The sequence below is a fragment of the Dipodomys spectabilis genome, unplaced genomic scaffold (genome assembly GCF_019054845.1).
Source record: "Dipodomys spectabilis isolate Male_0828 unplaced genomic scaffold, ASM1905484v1 ptg000108l, whole genome shotgun sequence".
NCBI classification, from domain to species: Eukaryota; Metazoa; Chordata; class Mammalia; order Rodentia; family Heteromyidae; genus Dipodomys; species Dipodomys spectabilis.
The window spans coordinates 20,685,724-20,705,328 of NW_024870785.1; positions in this window are offsets into that span (position 1 = coordinate 20,685,724).

The following is a 19,605-nucleotide window of genomic DNA, read 5'->3' on the forward strand; positions in this document are numbered from 1 at the left end:
GGTATGAAAGAAAAAAAGAAAGGCCTGTCACTGGTGGCACCTGTAATCCTAGCTATTCATGAGGATGAAGTCTAAGGGATCACAGTTCAAAGACAGTGAGACTCTTTTTTTTTTTTTGGTCAGTCTTGGGCTTGAACTCTGGGCCTGGACACTGTCCCTGATCTTTCAGCTCAAGGTGAGTGCTCTACCACTTAAGCCACAGCGCCACTTCCTGTTTTCTGGTGGTTTATTGGAGATAAGAGTCTCATGGACTTTCCTGCCCAGGATGGCATTGAACTATGATCCTCAGATCTCAGCCTCCTGAGTAGCTAGGATTATAGGCATGAGCTCCAGTGAGACTCTTATCTCCAATAAACTACTCAAAAAAAGTGCGAAGTGGTGCTGTGGTTCAAGTGGTAGAGCACTACCCTTGAGCAAAAGAAGCCCCTGAGTATAAGCCCCAGAACAGGCACAAAAAAAGAAAAAGGAAGAAGGAAGAGGAGGAGGAGGAAGAGAGAAGGAGAGGAAAATGCTTTCCATCTATTATCACAATGTCTACCTAAAGGGTTTGAAAAAGAAATAATGTAGTATGCGTTATTAAAAGACTAATAAAATTTCTGTATAATCGTAGATTGTTTCTTGCTTCTTGTTGCTCTATTACATTTGCTTTGGGGTTACTAAGAGTATAAACATTTAAGATTATTCTATCACTTGATTAATTGACTATCCTTTATGAAACGAGTGTGTTTATTACTAGCAATACATTTTGCTACAATACTAACATGCAGCTCTTCTAGCTTTCTTTTGATTAGTATGTTAGCATAATGTAATATCTTTTGTGCTTTTGCTTTTACCTTTTTTTCCCCTCTTTTTTGGGGTACTAGTTCTAGGATTCTTCTCTTTTTTCTTTTTTTGTGTCAATCGTGGGAGTTGAACTCAGGGTCTAGGAGCTGTCCCTGAGCCTTTCTGTATTCAAGGCTAGTCCTCTACCACTTGAGCCACAGCACCATTTCCAGCACTTTCTGAGTACAGTGGAGCCAAAAATATATCAAGGGATGACTGTAGTTTATTGGAGATATGAGTCTCCAAGACTTCCTGCCTGAGCTGGCTTTGAACTGAGATCCTCAGATCTCAGCCTCCTGAGTAACTAGGATTACAGGCAAGAGCCACCAGAGCCCAGCTATAGTTCTAGGATTTAATTTCAGGGTTCCTGCTTGTTAGGCAGGTGCTTAGCCACTTAAGGCACATGTTCAATCCTTTCTGGGTTTAGTTTATTTTTCAGGGAGGTTCTCAAACTTTTTGCTGAGGCTGGCCTCAGACTACAATCCTCCTACCTGTGACTCCTTATAACTGGGATAACAAGCATGCCAGGACCGTTACATGTGTCCATGTAACAGGTTCAGTCTTTCCTTTGGTTTTTCAAACACATGGAATCCAATTATGGCAGCTGTTCTAAGGCCTTCTCTTGGTTATGCATTAATGACCCTCTTGTGTTTGGAATTTTCTTTCTTCTTGGAACGCCTGGTGACTTTGATTAGGTGCTAGGCATTGTGGATTTTCACTTGTTGAGGTCTTTTTATATATCGAAAATTATGCTTGGGATGAATTCTAGAATGAGGCTATATCCCTTGTGAAGAGTTTGATCCTCTTTAGGTCAAGTTCAAGTTCAAGACACAGGAGACAGACGGACACACACACACACACACACAGAGTGAACTCCCTTGCTCAACAAATGAAAATAAGCCTGGTGGAACATGTCTATAATCCCAGGTATAAGAAAGCATACCCCAGAACTATAACCGGACTCTGGTGGCTCACGCTTATAACCCTAGCTACTCAGGAGGCTGAGATCTAAGGATCTTGGTTCAAAAGCCAGCTTTACTAGGGCAAGATGAGAATAGCATTTAGTGTAGGTTTGTCACCCTGAGACAAGTCCTTCCTGAAGTTCATGAACTCTGATGGCTTCCATTCTGCCCAGTGAATGGAACTTATTCTGGGTCCTAGCTGCACTTCAATCTGCTCCTTCTCAGCAATTGGAAGTCTTTCCTGACTTCAGATCATTTGATTGCTGTTTTTTTTTTTTCTTTTTGCGGATCCTAGGGCCTGAACTCAAAACCTGGGCGCTATCCCTGAGCAAAAAGCTCAAGGCTAGCACTCTACCGCTTGAGCCACAGTGCCACCTCCAAATTTCTGGTGGTTCATTGGAGAGAAGCATCTCACAGACCTTCCTGTCTGGGCTGGCTTTGAACTCCATCTGCAGACCTCAGTATCTTGAGTAGCTAGGATTACAGGTGTGAGCCACCAGTGCCCAGCTCTTCTCTCCAATGAACCAACAAAAACCTAGAAGTAGAGCTGCAACTCAAGTGATAGAAGACTAGCCTTGAGCAAAAAAAGCTGGAGGACAGCATCCAGACCCTGAGTTTAAGCTCCAGGAATGGCGCAAAAATAAACAAACAAATAAATATAAAAATTAAAAGTGAAGAAAATAGACTAGTGATACAAGCCTAACCTGAATGAATGGATGAATGGAAGAACACTTAACCCTTAAGGTTAAGAAACCTTAACCTTAATTTGCACTGTAAAATACACATTCATTTCCGCCCCCTACACACACACCACACACACACACACACACACACACACACACACACACACACACACATTTCCTGGAGCCACATTCATTCTTGAAAATAACTACTTGCAGAGTGACGTAAAACAGCTAGTGGTTGCCTGGGGGCTGGGCTGGGAAGAATTTGCAGAGATGGGGAAAGGATTAGAAAGAAGCTTGAGGAAACTTTTGGCAGTGAAGGGCCTGTCCATTTTCTTGATTATGGTAATGGTTTCCTGAGCATAAACATATGTCGAAATTGATCACATTGCACACTTTCAGTACATGTAGTTATTATATGTCAACTGCACCTCAATATAAAGAAGTGAGAGAAATCCAGAGATAAACTCTTGACTTGTGCCTCTGCTTCCAGAACCCTCCTGAAGAATGAAGGAGGGGTTGTATGTACTGTAACCTCGGCTTGCCTGGCACAGACTTTGACAGAACCAGGGCAAGAATGGATCAGAAGGCAAGAGTCTCTGCTTCCAGAGGTCAGCTGCTCAAAGCCAGAGGCTGGCTGGGCCTTATCTCTTAGGCTGTCTCCAACATTCTTTCATTCTAAGAACTTTCCAGCCAGAAAGGACTTCCTGAGATTCAGCAGGGCAGCCTGAGGTCCAAACAATAGCTGAGCCTGGTTCAGGGGCCTGGCTCCCAACACATATTCTTGGTTTTGTTTTGTTTTTGTTTGGCCAGTCCTGGTGCTTGGACTCAGGGCCTGGGCACTGTCCCTGAGCTACTTTTGCTCAAGGCTAGCACTCTACCGATTAAGCCACCTTCCCAGACCCCAGCACACATTCTTATACTTAACCCTCCCAGCAACCCAAATTGAGCTAGTTTTTTGTTTTGTTTTGGTCTTAGTTTTGGTTGTTAGTCTTGAGTCTTGAACTCAGGGCCTGGGTGCTGTCCCTGTGCTCTTCAGTTCAAGGCGAGTGCTCTACCTCTTAAGCCACAGTGCCACTTCCGGTTTTCTAGTGGTTTATTGGACATCAGAGTCTCATGGACTTTTCTTCCCCGGGCTGGCTTTGAACCGGGATCCTAAGAATTACAGGCGTGAGCCACTGGCGCCTGGCTCCCTGAGCTCTTTTACTGAAGGTTAGTGCTGTACCATGTGGAGACATAGCTCCATTTTTGGTTTTCTGGTAGTTAATTGGAGATAAGAGTCTCAAGGAGGGCTGGGAATGTGGCTTGGTGGTAGAGTGTTAGCCTAGCATGCATGAAGCCCTGGGTTCTATTCCTCAGTACCACATAAACAGAAAAAGCTGGAAGTGGGTTTATAGCTCAAGTGGGAGAGTGCTAGCCTTGAGCAAAAGCAGCGCAGGACTGACAAAAAAGAAAGAAAGAGAAAGGGGGGCGGGAGGGAAGAAAGGGGGAAAGAAGGAAGGAAGGAACGAAGGAAGAAAAAGAGGGAGGGAGGGAGGGAGGGAAAGAGAAAGGGAAGAAGGGAGGGAGAGAGGAAGGAAGAGAGAGACAGAGAGAGAGAGAGAGAGGAGTCTCAAGGACTTTCCTGCCCTGGCTGGCTTTGAACCTCCATCTTCAGATCTCAGCCTCCAGAGTAGCTAGGATTACAGATGTGAGTCTCTAGCACCTGACATGAGCTTGTTTATCAAGGCCCTTACTGTTCTAATAAAGACTGGGACTTAAAAAAGGAATACCAGGGGCTGGGAAGGTGGCTCAGTGGTAGAGTGCTTGCCTTGCATGCATGAGGCCCTGGGTTTGATTCCTTAGCACCACATAAGCAAAAAGAAAAAAGCCAGAAGAAATGCTGTGGCTCAAGTGGTAGAGTGCTAGCCTTGAGCTGAAGAGTGGAAGGACAGCCCCCAGGCCCAGAGTTCAGGCCCCACCACCAGACCCCACCCCAAATAAAAACGAAATACCAGCTAGGCACCTGTGGCTCACACCTGTAATCCTAGCTACTCAGGAGGCTGAGATCTGAAGATTGTAGTTCAAAGCCAGCCCAGGCAGGAAAGGCTGTGAGACTCTGATCTCCAATAAACTTCAAAAGAGACAAAAGTTGAACTGTGGTTCAAGTGCTAGAGTGTTAATGTTCAGCAAAAGAAGCTCAAAGACAGTGCCCAGGCCCTGAGTGTAAGGCTCATGACTGGCACGCGCACACACACACACACACACACACACACACACACACACACAAAGAAGAAACACAAGAAAAGTGACACAATTGTTCCGAAGTTACAGGGGCAGAAGCCAGGCTCTATCACCACACACACAGAAGGGGCAGGTGTTGGAAACCTTTCTACCCCCAGGGAGTCTTAATTTGAAGACCTTATCCCATGCCAGAGCAGATACATTAAACCCACAGGTCCTCTAGGAAATGGGATTTTTTTTTTTTCTTTTTTGCTGTGACTCTTAATTTAATTTGCAGTTTTCTTGTTTGGAGCATGGACCTGTTCTCTTTCTTTGGCAATACTAAGCTTTGGGCTTGGGGTCTTGCACTTGCTAGGTGGGTACTCTACCACTTGAGCATATCCTTACCCCCTCCTCGTTTTTTCTTTTTGCTTTAGTTGTTTTTTCACGAGGAATCTCTGGCCTAGGATAAACCTCAGAACTTTCTTCCTACCTAAGCTTCCTATAGCGGGGGATTATAGATATGTTCTACCATGAATGGCTTTATTGGTTGAGCCAGAGAGTTTACTAATTCTGTGTGTGTGTGTGTGTGTGTGTGTGTGTGGTGTATGCGTCCTGGAGCTTAAACTTGAACTCAGATCTTGGATGCTGTCCCCAAACTGTTTTGCTCCAGGCTATCTCTCTACCACTTGGACCAGAGCTCCACTTCCATTTTCTGGTGGTTAACTGGAAATAAGAGTCTCACAGACTTTCCTACCCTGCTTGGCTTCAAATTGCAATCCTCAGAGCTCAACCTCCTGACCAGCTAGGATAACAGGTACCCAGCTTACTTTTTGTCCTGGCTAGCCTTGAACTCTATCTTCCTGATCTTTCTTCCTACAACACTAGGATTGCAGGTGAATCCACCATGACAAACATTTTCTTAAATTGTTTGTGAGTGCGAGTGGCAAGATGGTCCTGCTTTCTTTCTTTTTGTTTTTTTGTCGGTCATGGGACTTGAACTCTGGGCCTGGGCGCTGTCCCTCAGCTCTTCGCTCAAGGTTAGCACTCTACCACTTGAGTCACAAAGCCACTTCCGGTTTTCTGGTGGTTTATTGGAGATAAGAGTCTCATGGATGGGCTGGGAAGGTGGCTCAGTGATAGAGCTCTTGCCTTGCATGCCTGAAGCCCTGGGTTTGATTCCTCAGCACCACATAAGCAGAAAAAAAAGCCGGAAGTGGCGCTTTGACTCAAGTGATAGAGGGCTAGCCTTGAGCTGAAGAGCTGAGGGACAGCGCCCAGGCCCAGAGTTCAGGCCCCAGGACCGGACCCCCACCCCCCCCCAAAAAAAAAGAATCTCAAGGAGGGCTGGGAATGTGGCTTGGTGGTAGAGTGTTAGCCTAGCATGCATGAAGCCCTGGGTTCCATTCCTCAGTACCACATAAACAGAAAAAGCTGGAAGTGGGTCTATGGCTCAAGTGGTAGAGTGCTAGCCTTGAGCAAAAGCAGTGCAGGACAGTACCCAGGCCCTGCGTTCAAGCCCAGGACTGGCAATAAAGGAAGAAAGAAGGAAGGAAGGAAGGAAAGAAAGAAAGAAAGAGAAAGAAACAAAGAAAAGAAGGAAGGGAGGGAGAAAGAGAGAGAGAAAGAAAGAAACAAACAAAAGAAGGAAGGCAGGGTGAAAGAGAGAAAGAAACAAAGAAAGAAAGGAAGAAACAAAGAAAGAAAGGAAGGAAGGAAGGAAGAAAAAGAGAGAGAGAAAGAAAGAAAGAGAGAGAGAGAAGTCTCAAGACTTTCCTACCCTAGCTGGCTTTGAACCTCGATCTTCGGATCTCAGCCTCCAGAGTAGCTAGGATTACAGATGTGAGTCTCCAGCACCTGACATGAGCTTGTTTATCAAGGCCCTTACTGTTCTAATAAAGACTGGGACTTAAAAAAGGAATACCAGCCAGGCACCTGTGGCTCACGCCTGTAATCCTAGCTACTCAGGAGGCTGAGATCTGAAGATTGTGGTTCAAAGCCAGCCCAGGCAGGAAAGGCTGTGAGACTCTGATCTCCAATCAACTTCAAAAGAGACAAAAGTGGAACTGTGGTTCAAGTGCTAGAGTGTTAATGTTCAGCAAAAGAAGCTCAAAGACAGTGCCCAGGCCCTGAGTGTAAGGCCCATGACTGGCACGCACGCGCACACACAGAAAAGTGACACAACTGATCCGAGGTCACAGGGACAGGAGCCAGCCTCTATGACCACACACACAGAAGGGGCAGGTGTTGGAAACCTTTCTACCCCCAGGGAGTCTTAATTTGAAGACCCTATCCCATGCCAGATCAGATACATTAAACCCACAGGTCCTCTAGGAAATGGGATTTTTTTTTTTTTTTGCTGTGACTCTTTCTTGATTTGCAGTTTTATTGTTTGCATCGTGGACCTGTTCTCTTTCTTTGGCAATACTAAGCTTTGGGCTTGGGGTCTTGCACTTGCTAGGTGGGTACTCTACCACTTGAGCATATCCTTACCCCCTCCCCGTTTTTTCTTTTTGCTTTAGTTGTTTTTTCACGAGGAATCTCTGGCCTAGGATAAACCTCAGAACTTTCTTCCTACCTAAGCTTCCTATAGCGGGGGATTATAGATATGTTCTACCACCAGTGGCTTTATTTGTTGAGCCAGGAGTTTACTAATTGTGTGTGTGTGTGTGTGTGTGTGTGTGTGTGTGTGTGTGTGGTGTATGCGTCTTGGAGCTTAAACTTGAACTCAGATCTTGGATGCTGTCCCCAAACTGTTTTGCTCCAGGCTATCTCTCTACCACTTGGACCAGAGCTCCACTTCCATTTTCTAGTGATTAACTGGAAATAAGAGTCTCACAGACTTTCCTACCCTGCTTGGTTTCAAATTGCAATCCTCAGAGCTCAACCTCCTGACCAGCTAGGATGACAGGCACCCAGCTTACTTTTTGTCCTGGCTAGCCTTGAACTCTATCTTCCTGATCTTTCTTCCTATAACACTAGGATTGCAGGTGAATCCACCATGACAAACATTTTCTTAAATTGTTTGTGAGTGCGAGTGGCAAGATGGTCCTGCTTTCTTTCTTTTTGTTTTTTTGTCGGTCATGGGACTTGAACTCTGGGCCTGGGCCTGGGCCTCAGCTCTTCGCTCAAGGCTAGCACTCTACCACTTGAGTCACAATGCCACTTCCGGTTTTCTGGTGGTTTATTGGAGATAAGAGTCTCAGGAATGGGCTGGGAAGGTGGCTCAGTGGTAGAGCGCTTGCCTTGCATGCCTAAGGCCCTGGGTTCGATTCCTCAGCACCACATAAGCAGAAAAAAAAAGCCGGAAGTGGTGCTGTGGCTCAAGTGATAGAGTGCTAGCCTTGAGCTGAAGAGTTGAGGGACAGCGCCCAGACCCAGAGTTCAGGCCCCATGACTGGACCCCCCCCCCAAAAAAAAAGAGTCTCATGGACTTTCCTGCCCGGGCTGTCTTTGAACCGTGATCCTCAGATCTCAGCCTCCTGAGTAGCTAGGATTACAGGTGTGAGCCACTGGTGCCGGGCAATGGTCCTATTTTCCGCAGGTCTTCTAAGAGGGAATGATGTGGGTGCTAGCTTCATGGACAAGGGTATGAATGCCCTCTAAGGCCCAGGGTTTAATCACAGGTGTCTCTGGTTGGGAGGGCAGTGCCACCAGCCATAATGCAGGATTTAATACATAGTTCCAGAGTCTATGGCCTGGGGCATATCTTGGATCCCATGTGACTTGGGGTATGTCTTCTCCCTTCTCTGTGCCTCAGTTTCTCTTTATCCCCTCCTCCAGTACCACCCCCATACTAGGAACTGAGCCCAGGACCTCCAACTTTCTCTACATCACTCTATCCCTTGAGCCGTTGGCATTTTGCTTTTTGAGGTAACTTTGCCCAGGTTGCCCTTGAACTTGTGGTCATCCTGCTCCCTTTCCTCAGGAGCTGGGATTATAGGAGTGCACTACCATGCCCAGTCTATGAACTCAGGGTCATGACAGCCAACCTGACAGCCTGAAGGATTGCAATGTGTTTAAAGGCCCTTTGCTACAGGGATCCAGATGGTGATTTGGGAACCAAGTCCTGGAAATGTCCTCTGTTGGGCGCCTCCCTGGACTCTGGCTGTTTTCCTTCAGAGTCATCTTACCTTACCAAGTCACAAGTCTCTGAGTCACCTCCAGCCCCCAGGCCCGGCTGGGCTTCCTGTGACCCTCCTCCACCCACCCCATATTGTTCCCGGGGCCTGGCTGCATTCAGGCACGTTCTTTTTTGTTTCTCTGGGCCCTGGGACTCTGGGCTGGGCGACTGTGAGCCGCTGAAACAGGAACTGGTGATTTGCAGGAAGTCCACGTGCAAAGTTGTGGGACGTGTCAAACAGAAGGCCTGCTGGCTCCACATGGAGTCCAGGCTCCAGCCACTGCCCCCCGACCCACCCCCTAACCTCAGCCCTGCCAGAGGGGCAGAAAGAAGAACAGCCAAGGATGCCAGCCCAGCTGTGGGCACCCCCCATCCCAGTGTTCACCCATCATGATGGCTGGGGGCCCCCTGGGAGGCCATCAAAGTTTCTAGATGGTTTGGGGGAGCAGCCAGAGCCCTGAGGGCATTGTGTACCTTGTCATGCATGCGGGCATGTAAGAGCTTCTGTGTTTCTCCCCGTCACCCTGGGCACCATCAGCAGATCCAGCCCCCTACCCTCTCCAGGAAAACCTACTCCATGACTCGGATTTAGGGGGCTCTCCTGGGGCTGCCCATGTCCCGTGGTGCCTTCACGCCCTTTTCTGTCCATACCCTGAACTCTCCTGGCAGAGGGTCCAGGCTAGTTCCCCACACCCAGCTCCACAGAAAGGCCTCCCCCCTGCCGCATGAACAAAGGGCCCAAGCCCCTCCGCCATCTCCAGCCAGGGGCTCAGCTTCCTGCGCCTGGAGATGCCAGTGACCGTCCACAGCATCACTGGCTGTCAGATAAGCATTTGCTCCCCCTTTTCATCCTCAGAGACTTATCACCCCGCTCAGGCCAGGCAAAGGATGGATTTGGCTTTCTGGGTGGGTGGGGGGGAGGAAAGGGCATCCAGAAAAAACTATGACACTCTTCTGCCCCTCACCAATGCCCAGCCTCACCTTACCCATGTAGACATGCCCCACTTCCTGAGGACTGGCCTTCCCTCCCTTCTTCCCTCCCTCCCTCCTTCTCTTCTTTCCTTCCTTCCTTCCTTGTCAGTCATGGGGCTTGAACTCGAGGCCTGGGCACTGTCCCTGAGCTCTTTTGCTCAAGGCTAGCACTCTACCACTTTGAGCCACAGTGCCATTTCCTGTTTTCTGGTGGTTCATAGGGGTCTCACAAGCACTGCCACCTGGGCCAACTTGGAATCATGATCTTCAGCTCTCAGCCTCCTGAGTAGCTAGGATTACAGGCGTGGGTCTCCAGCGCCCGACTTCCTGAGGTCTTTAATTGTGTCACTGAGAGGGTCATGGCCACAGTTACAGAAACAACCCTATGGACAGCTGGCTTTGGGAGTCTCACACCTGGCTTAGTGTCCATGGAAAGCAGAAATGCCCATGTCCCTGAGAGTGGGGGGAGGGGGGGAGGTGACAACCCAGGGCTCCCTGGTATGCTATGGCTCAAAGGGACATCATTGGGCCCAAAAGAAAGCTGCAAGTGATCATAGTGATTCATTGATGGTTGGGCCACAAGCAGAGGAGACAAAGGAATGAGGGAAGGACCAGGCTTTTTGGAACTTGGTACCACAGTGACTACTGCCACCCCCCCCTTCTAGAGTTAGAGCCAGTGCACCTGCCGGCCCTGTGCACCGGAGGATGTGGATCCCATCTGACCCAGGGCCTGTACCAAATTGTTCTAGTCCCTAAAGAATAAGCAGCAATGCCTGTCATCCTAGCTACTCAGGAGGCTGAGATCTGAGGATCACAGTTCAAAGCCAGCCCGGGGAAGAGAAGTCCGTGAGATCTCCAATAAACCACTAGAAAACCGGAAGTGGCGCTGTGGCTCAAGCGGTAGAGCGCTCGCCTTGAGTTGAAGAGCGCAGGGACAGTGCCGAGGCCCAGAGTTCAAGCCCCACGACCAACCAAAAAAAAAAACTTAGGATGAGAACTGGCTAGCAGTGTTTGCAGAGATTCCGATGCTATGTCTGCCACTCAATGGATCCTTCCTCTACTCTTCAGCCTCTTAATCAGAACACAGTTGTACTGTATGACCTGGGATGAATCCTTTCCCTCTCTGGTCTCTAGCCTACAGCTAAGATCTACTGAGTGTGAGGGAGCAGAGTAAAACTACCCCAGTAACCAAGGTGATAATCTGGAACTTTCTTCCCAAATCCCAGGCCTCCAGGTTTGAGGGGAACAGAGCTCAGGGGCCCTCCGAGAAAAGAGTTGAAGGAAAATCAGCCTTTGTAGGCTTGGACCGGGCGAGGCTGGCATTTCAAATATTCTTCTGCACAGTGCAGCAACGCTGGGCGGTCCCAGGGCAGGCTGGGAGGAGGGATGCCGTTGCCTAGGAAACCATGTGTTTTCACTTTTCTTCAGGGGAACTTGGAAAGAAAAGGCCTGGGGGACACAGAAGTGGGGGGGACTGGGGGATGGGGTGCTTGCCCTTGGTAGGTAAGTAGAGGGACATGCTGGCAGAAGGAGGGGGCGCGTCTGGGAGAAGTTGATATACTCCCCAAATGTCCAGATGCAGATCCCAGACTCAGACCGGCCAAGATGCTTGATAGGCAGCCTGAATCCCAGGCCCCTACCTTGGACCACTAAGTGGGGGGACACAGTTGGGGACTGTGGCCAGGGAACACTGGGAAGACATTACATCAGGAAGGAGGGTGGTAAGACCACCCACCTCCTCTCTACTGAGCATGGTCATCCATCAGCACAGGAAAGAAGAAAGAGCCAGTGGCTCACGCCTGTCATCCTAGACACGCAGGAGGCTGAGATCTGAGGATTGCGGTTCAAATCCATCTGGAGCAGGAAAAGTCCCTGAGACTCTTATCTCCAAATACCACTTAAAAAATCAGAAGTGGTGCTGCGGCTCAAAGTAGTAGAGCACTAGCCTTGAGCAAAAGCAGCTCAGGGACACTGCCCCAAGCCTTGAGGGAAAGCGCCAGGCAAAACAAAAAGAAGAAATGATGATACAGGTCTCTAATCCCAGGCTGAGGCAGGGGCCGGCCTGGACTATACAATGAGAGTCTGTTCCCCAAGTAAAACATTGAAAAATAATCCAGATGCCTATAGTCCTAGCTACTCTGAAGGCTGAGATCTGATGACTGTGAGTTGAAGCCAGCCTGGGCAGCCTCTTATTTCCACTAACATACCCAAAAAAAAGCCAGAAGTAGAGCTTTGGTTCAAGTGGTAGAGTGCAAGTCTTGAGCAACATAAGCTCAGGGACAGTGTCTAGATCCTGAGTTGAAGCCCCAGGACCAGCACAAAATCATATTAACATTAAAGAATGTAATATATTCATCAATCCACCTCTGGCAACCTAGAATCAATATTTCCAAAATGGCTACAGTCGGCCTTGAAAGAAGTTCAGTACTGGTTGTACTGCTTACGCAGCTGTGTGACTTGCAGCAGGTTGCCTAACTTCTCTGAGCAGCTATTCTAGAAAAAAAACACGTAGCCCCCTGTCCCACCGGCAGTAACCACAAGACAAAAGGCAGATACGGTCATGTTCACTTGGTGTGTGGCCTTGAGGATGGTTCAGGCCTGAGTGGTGCTGGCGCTCCCATCCACTTAGCTCCTGTGACTGGTATAGAGATGAAAGGTTCTGGGGGCGGGGCCTTTTCCCTTTGGGCCACAGTTTCCCTGGCTGGATCCCAGGCCCAGTGCTGACAGGAGTCATTTCTGTTGGCTAGCTAGGACTGGTGACCTGTAGCACTAGCTAGACCATCTCTGCGCACTGGGCCACTGGCCCAGGAAGCCAGAGCCTCCAGAACCTTTGGGGGCCACCTCCCTCAGTCCCTGTGAACTTCCCCTGACTGGGGCAGCATTATGCACAGCACTAGGCCAGGCAAGCCAAATAAATGGGCACAGACTCTTCACCCAGCCTTCCGGCTAGGCTGTCAGTCACTAGCAGCAAGCCAATCGGACTTCAGTGCAGCACTCGGGCAGCAGGTCCCTGATCTTTACAGTTACCTAATCAATGACCTATCCATCCACCCATCTACTCATCCATCCCTTCCTCCACCCACCCATCCATCCATCCATCCATCCATGCATCCACACACCCACACATCCATCCATCCTTCTATGCATCTCTCCAACCAATCATACACCCATGTATCCCTGCATCCATCCATTTATCCATCATCCACACATCCGCCCAAGCACCCATCCATCCACCTCACAGATTCTCTACACACCCGGCATGGTGCAGTGCTGAGCGAAGCAGCTCCTGAAGGACTGGCCCCCATCCCGTTATCTCAGATGCCTACAGACGTCAGGCAAGCCACCAGAGATGTGAAGCCTTCCTGACATCAGCAGGGCCATCTACCTAAGCCTGCTTGTAAACATTCCATTGTGGGTCCAACCAAAAAGCCCCCCCCCACCTCCCTAGACCTAATGGCTTTTTTATTAACCTCTGCCTCCTTGCAGACCTCACAAAAACTCAACTCCTGCCCCAACTCTTTGCACAATCTCTAAGCACACGGCAAGGCTGGGCCCTTTCCCACTCTGTCTCAATAAACAATCCTTGCCTGTGGAAGATCGAATCCGGCCTGTTTCCTTCCTGTCTCCTCCATTTTCCTAATAGCTCCCACCTTCTGGTCACCTCAGTTTCGTGTTGTTTTGTTGTCGTTTTTGCCAGTTGTGGGGCCAGAACTCTGGGCCTGGGCGCAGTCCTTCAGCTCTTCAGCTCAAGGCTAGCGCTCTACCGCTTGAGCCACAGCGCCACTTCCGGCTTTTTCTGCTTATGTGGTGCTGAGGAATCGAACCCAGGGCCTCATGCATGCAAGGCAAGCGCTCTACCACTGAGCCACCTTCCCAGCCCCTCACCTCAGTTTTTAATCTAATAGATGCCCTGGAAGTAAGGCCTAGCTTGCTTCCCAGAGGAGGCCATGTTCTTGCAGCCAGCTTGGAAGGAGGGCAGGAATGGGCATCTGTGCAGAGGGTCCAGCATGAGCATCGGCCAGGAGGTCTCATGCACATGGTTACTGCACCCATGAGCAAGCACTGGCAAAGGTCAAAGAGGTCAACTTGCCAGACTTCGGTGTCACAAGAGAGACTGAGGACCGAAGGGATCTCCTCCTGCAAGAGGAAACATTGCCACAGGTGATGGAAGAAAAAGGCTCATTGTGTCCACGTTCCCCAGCTTCAAGGGCGCCCAGAGACCAGGTTCCCAAGCAAGGGAACCCCAAGGCGCCAGCAAGGAGACATTGGTGTGTTTGTTTTTAAGGTCCACCTTTATTTGGTTAGTTATCTTTACTAATATTATAAACATCCAGGAACCCAGAGCCCTTTTCTACTCTGTATCACAGAAGGCAGGAAAAATATGTTTGAGCTTCAACAAGAGAGAGATTTAGGGTAGATATGAAGAAGAACTATGCAAGAGTAGGTCACACTGGGCAGAAGCCCTCCAGGGAGGTCTCAGCTCTCAGAGGGCTAGTGGAAAGGTCTGGGAGCAGAAAGGGTTATTCTAAGGCACATAGTACCCCCCACACACACCATTCTCTTCTTACCCTCTTTTCCTCTCTCTTTCTTTCTCTCTCTCTTTCTCTCTCTCTCTCCCTTTGTGGTGCTAGTCCTGGGGCTTGAAACTCAGCATCTCAGTGCTCATACTGCACTACCATTTGAGCCACAGTTCCATTTCTGGCTTTGGGATGGCTCATTGGAAATAAAAGCCTCACAGTCTTTCCTGCTCAGGAGGACTTTGAACTGCGCTCCTCAGATCTCAGCCCCCTGAGCCGCTGGGATTACAGGCGTGAGCCACCAGCACCCAGCTAGGCCCACAGTGTCCTGATTGGGGACATGGCTCTCAGGGGAGTTTAATGAAGACCATCTACCCTGTCCTAGGAAAATTCTCTGGATCTCTGAACCCTCTCTCCAATCCAGGTGTGGTGGGGGAAAAAAAAAAGCTTCAAAGCTTTCTGGGATATTGTGTTTGCTTCTCCAGGCTTGCCAACTTTCCTGCAGGGAATGACTTGTATTTGGAAGAGACAAGGCAGGGGAGAGGGAGAAGGGAAGAAGACTTCGGAGTGGTTAGATCTCTCGGTCAGGGCTGGGAAGGTGGCTCAGTGGTAGAGCGCTTGCCTTGCATGCATGAGGCCCTGGGTTCGATTCCTCAGCACCACATAAAGCAAAATGAAAAAAGCCGGAAGTGGCACTGTGGCTCAGGTGGTAGAGCGCTAGCCTTGAGCTGAAGAGCTGAGGGACAGCGCCCAGGCCCAGAGTTCAGGCCCCACGACCGGACCCAAAAAATAAATAAATAAATAAATAGATCTCTCAGTTAGATCTCTCAGGGTCGGTGGCTCCCAGCTGTACCTGCTGAGGTTGGGGGGGGGGGGGTACTTAACAGCTTCTAGGCTCACCCCTGTACCTTTGCTCAAGTTCTTTTCTTTCTACCCTTTGTCACTGAGAACTCATTGGCTGATGAGTTTGCCACTACCCCTTGCCTACCCCATCCCATCTCCAGGCCTTGACAGCTGGGGCTAGGGGCCTGGCAACCCACTGGCTTAGGGACTTTGGGCTGGTGGCTTAGGGACTTGGGGCTGGTATCAGTAAAGGAACAACCAAGCTGTGTACCAGTGGCTCATGTGTGTAATCCTAACTACCTCAGGAGACTGCAATCTATGGATGGCAGTTCAAAACCAGCCCTGAAGGCGGGGATCGTAGCTTAATGGTAGAGTGCTTGCCTACTGTGCATGAAGCCCTGGGTTTGATTCCTCAGTACCACATACACAGAAAAAGCTGGAAGTGGCGCTGTGGTTCATGTTGTAGAACACTAACCTTGAGGAAACAGAAGCGCAGAGACAGTGCCCAGGCTCTGAGTTCAAGCCCCAGGACTGGCAAAAAACAAAAACAAAACCAGCCCTGACAGGAAAATCTGGGAGACTGTTACCTCCAATTAACCATCAAAAAGCTGGACATTGAATTGTGGCTTAAGTGGTAAAGCACCTGCCATGAGTAACAAAGCTAAGTGAGAATAGCCCAGTACCCTCAAACACATGCAGGAAGGAGAAGAAGAAAGAGCGAAGGTGGGAGGGGGGGATGGCTGTGAGGCCCAGATCGTTGGTATGTGCCCAGGCTTAGGGGGTCCCCAGGCAGAAGCTGCTGGGATCAGATGCAGGGAGGAGATGCCTGAGCCACCAGCAGCTGGAGACTGGGCCCCAGCGTGGCGTCCGCTCCCAGCCAAGCTGGCGACTCCCAGGGGTGCTTGTCTGGGAGCCTGGCTCGCCCTCGCTTTCCCCAGGGCCTGATAAAGCAGGGGAAGAAAAGCAGGCAGGCTATGAAGAGAGGAAGCAGCAGCAGACAAAGGAGGGAAGGGCAGGCTGATTCCATCAGCTCCAGCCCTCAGCCACCCTGGCGGGCTGGGCTGGGCTGGGCTGGGTGCACAGACAGGCAGCCTAGGGAAAGGGGGTGGGGGCAGGATTGGGCAGCCCTGGGGTTGGCCTCATGGCTGCGCCCACTGTTTCTGCTGCCCAAAGTCAGGCCAATGGGAACAGGCCCTGGCACACAAGCCCACCATCTTGCTAGGAGTCCACCCACAGTATGTCCAGGGTGGGCACATTGAGAAAGGTGGAAGTTTCACAGCCAATCAGTGGCAAAGTCAGACTGGGATCTGGTTCACGGGGTCCAAATCCCAGGCTTTCTCCCACCCAAGTCTGCCAGGACCCCATTCTACTTTCTGAGGGGACAGAATACAGCTCAGAGATGCCAGGGGCTTTCTAATAGACTTAGGACCCTAGGAGGTTAGCCATGTTTGATGACTGCTTCATGACTTGGGTTGATCGGCTTGGGGAAGCGAAAAATATGTCAGTGGACGTGGGTTAGAATCAGAGCACCGTGGGGCCCCAGAAGGCTGTATGGACTTCTCCAAAGATGCTTGCTCTCCTCTCCCTGGAGGAGCCGCAGGGCTTCACAGGCTCAGCCTGGTCCCTGAGCAGTGGGGATTTCCTGGGGCTTGCAATGGGGAGATGAAGAAGAGCTTTTTGTGTTCAACTAGGGTCCTGGGGCTTGAACTCAGGGCCTGGGCACTGTCCCTGAGCTTCTTTGTGCTCAATGCTAACACTGTACCCCTGGAGCCACAGTGCCACTTCAGGTTTTTTTCTGAGTAAGTTTATGGAGGATAAGAGTCTCACAGTGACATCTCTACCCAGGCTGGTTTCAAACCACAATCCTCAGATCTCAGCCTCTTGAGTAACCAGGAGGTTGAACCAAGAGCCATGAACTACCAGCACCCAGCTAGATAATTTTTGTTGTTGTTGTTTGTCAGTCGTGGGGCCTGAACTCGGGGCCTGGGTGCTGTCCCTCAGCTCTTCAGTTCAAGGCTAGTGCTCTACCACTTGAGCCACAGCACCACTTCCGGCTTTTTTCTTTTTGTTTATGTGGTGCTGAGGAATCAAACCCAGGGCCTCATGCATGCAAGGCAAGCACTCTACCACTGAGCCACCTCCCCAGCCCAAGCTAGATAATTTTTCAAAAATGAATAATTGGGAAAGGTATTTTACAACCTGCAGGTTGTAAAGTGAAGCAGGGCTCAGCTCTGGCTAGGGGCTTTTCTGGGGGCCCTGCAAGATACACAGGCCAGATAATATATGTGTTAACAAATGAACGAGTTAATTAAAAAAATACATTTTGCCAGGTGCCAGTGGCTCACACCTGTAATCCTAGCTATTCAGGAGTCTGAGATCTGAGGATCACAGTTCAAAGCCAGCCCAAGCAGGAAAGTCAGTGAGACTCTTATCTCCAATTAACCACTAGAAAACCAGAAGTAGCACTGTGGCTCAAGTGGTAGAGCACTCGCCATGAAACAAAGAGTACAGGGACAGCGCCAGGCCCAGAGTTCAAGCCCCACGACTGACAAAAAAAAAAAGTTTTGCCTGGTGCTGGTGGCTCACGCCTACAATCCCAGCTACTCAGGAGGCTGAGATCTTAGGATTGTAGTTCAAAGCTAACCCGGGCAGGGAAGTCCATGAAACTCTTATCTCCAATTAACCAGCAAAAAGCCAGAAGTAGAGCTGTGACTCAAGTGGTAGAACACCAGCCTTGAAACATAAGCCAAGTGAGAAATGAAACCCCAAAGTTCAAGCCTTAGTACTAGCTCAACCAAACAACAACAGAAGGCCTGAGAGACCTGAGGATCTGCGGTTCGGTTCCTCTCATTCCTCAGCTCTTAGACCCCCAGGCAGGATGAGAATCCATTCCTCTGCTTCTGAAAGGAGCCTGGTGCCAGTGAAGGCCTTGGGCATAGCCAGCCCCAGCCTGAGGTTTCCGGACATGCTGCCCACACACTCACCAACATCCCCAGAGAGCTTCCTCAAAGACTTGCCTCTCTCCCAGATGGCCCCCAACCTCAGAACAGAGGGGCTGGGAAGAGGGAACGAGGAGGAAGAAAAGGCAGCCTAAGGGCCTTAACCAGCTGTGAGCTGTAGCATCTCCTGGCTGGGGCAGCAGGCAGGGCAGCAAGGCTGACGCCTGCGCAGAGCCGCTGCCTGAGACTAGCAGCTGGAGTGCAGAATTACCCGGATGGGTGTGAGTCCAGGCCCAAGGGGAGCCTGACAGCAGGCCCCACACCTACAGTCCCTTCCCACCCAGCAGTTCTGGGGCCAGGGGTGCCCAGAGGCTTGCTCCTGTAGGAGCCCATAGCCATGAGGAGTCTCCACATGTATTCTGCCTCTGGGGGACTAGTCACCTCCAAACACAGCATCCATGGGGATCTCAAATCACGGCTTATAATCTGTCAGGCCCTCTCAGGGCTGGCTCACTCCTCGGCCATCCTCTTGTGACAAAACTGAGGCCAAGTTGGGCACTGGTGGCTCACGCCTGTCATTCTACCTACTCAGGAGGCCGAGATCTGAGGATCGCAGTTCAAAGCCAGCCCAGGCAGGAAGTCTGTGAGACTCTTATCTCCCCAACAAACTTCAAAAAAAAAAGGGAGCGGGGTCCTGGGGGTGCAGCTGGGAAGGTGGCTCAGTGGTAGAGTGCTTGCCTAGCATGCATGAAGCCCTGAGTTCAATTCCCCAGTACCACATACACAGAAAAAGCCGGAAGTGGTGCTGTGGCTCAAGTGGTAGAGTGCTATCCTTGAAGAAAAGAAGCTCAGGGACAAGTGCCCAGGTCCTGAGTTCAAGCCCCAGGATGGGCAAGGAAAGAAAGAAAACCGAAGGGGATGCTGAGCCCGTGTGACCCTAAAAGTGCCAGAGAAAGGAACTGAGGCAGAATCCAACGCACAAAACAAACACACAATCAACCCCCAAAGGAAAAGGCCAGAGTCTAAATTTTAAACAGGAAGAACCAGGCGTCAGGCTCAGAGGAAGATAACGGGCCCGGCTAAGCAAAGAAACAACAACAACCAAAAAAAAAAAAAAAAAAAGGCTAGGAGAGCCAGGGAGGGCGCTCCCACACAGAGCCCGGCCTTCCTGGCTCTCCAGGGTGAAGGGGCCAAGACCAGAGACCCCATCGCTGCCCAGCAGAGGGTGGAGTTGTTCTCAGACAGACAGGTGACTCTTAGGACCTTTGTTTCATTGTGTGTGTGTGTGTGTGTGTGTGTGTTTGTGTGTGTGTGTGCCGGTACTGAGATTTCTACCACTTGAACCAGACCTCCACTTCTAGCCTTTTGCTGGTTAATCGGAGATAAAGAGTCTTACAGACTTCTCTGCCTCCAGCTGAATTTCAAACTGCATTTGTGAGATCTCAGTCTCATGAGTAGCTAGGGTTACAGGCTTGAGCCACCAGTCCCCAGCTAGGAAATGTGGCTTTGAACAGGCACCTTGACAAAAGAAGAGATGCACAG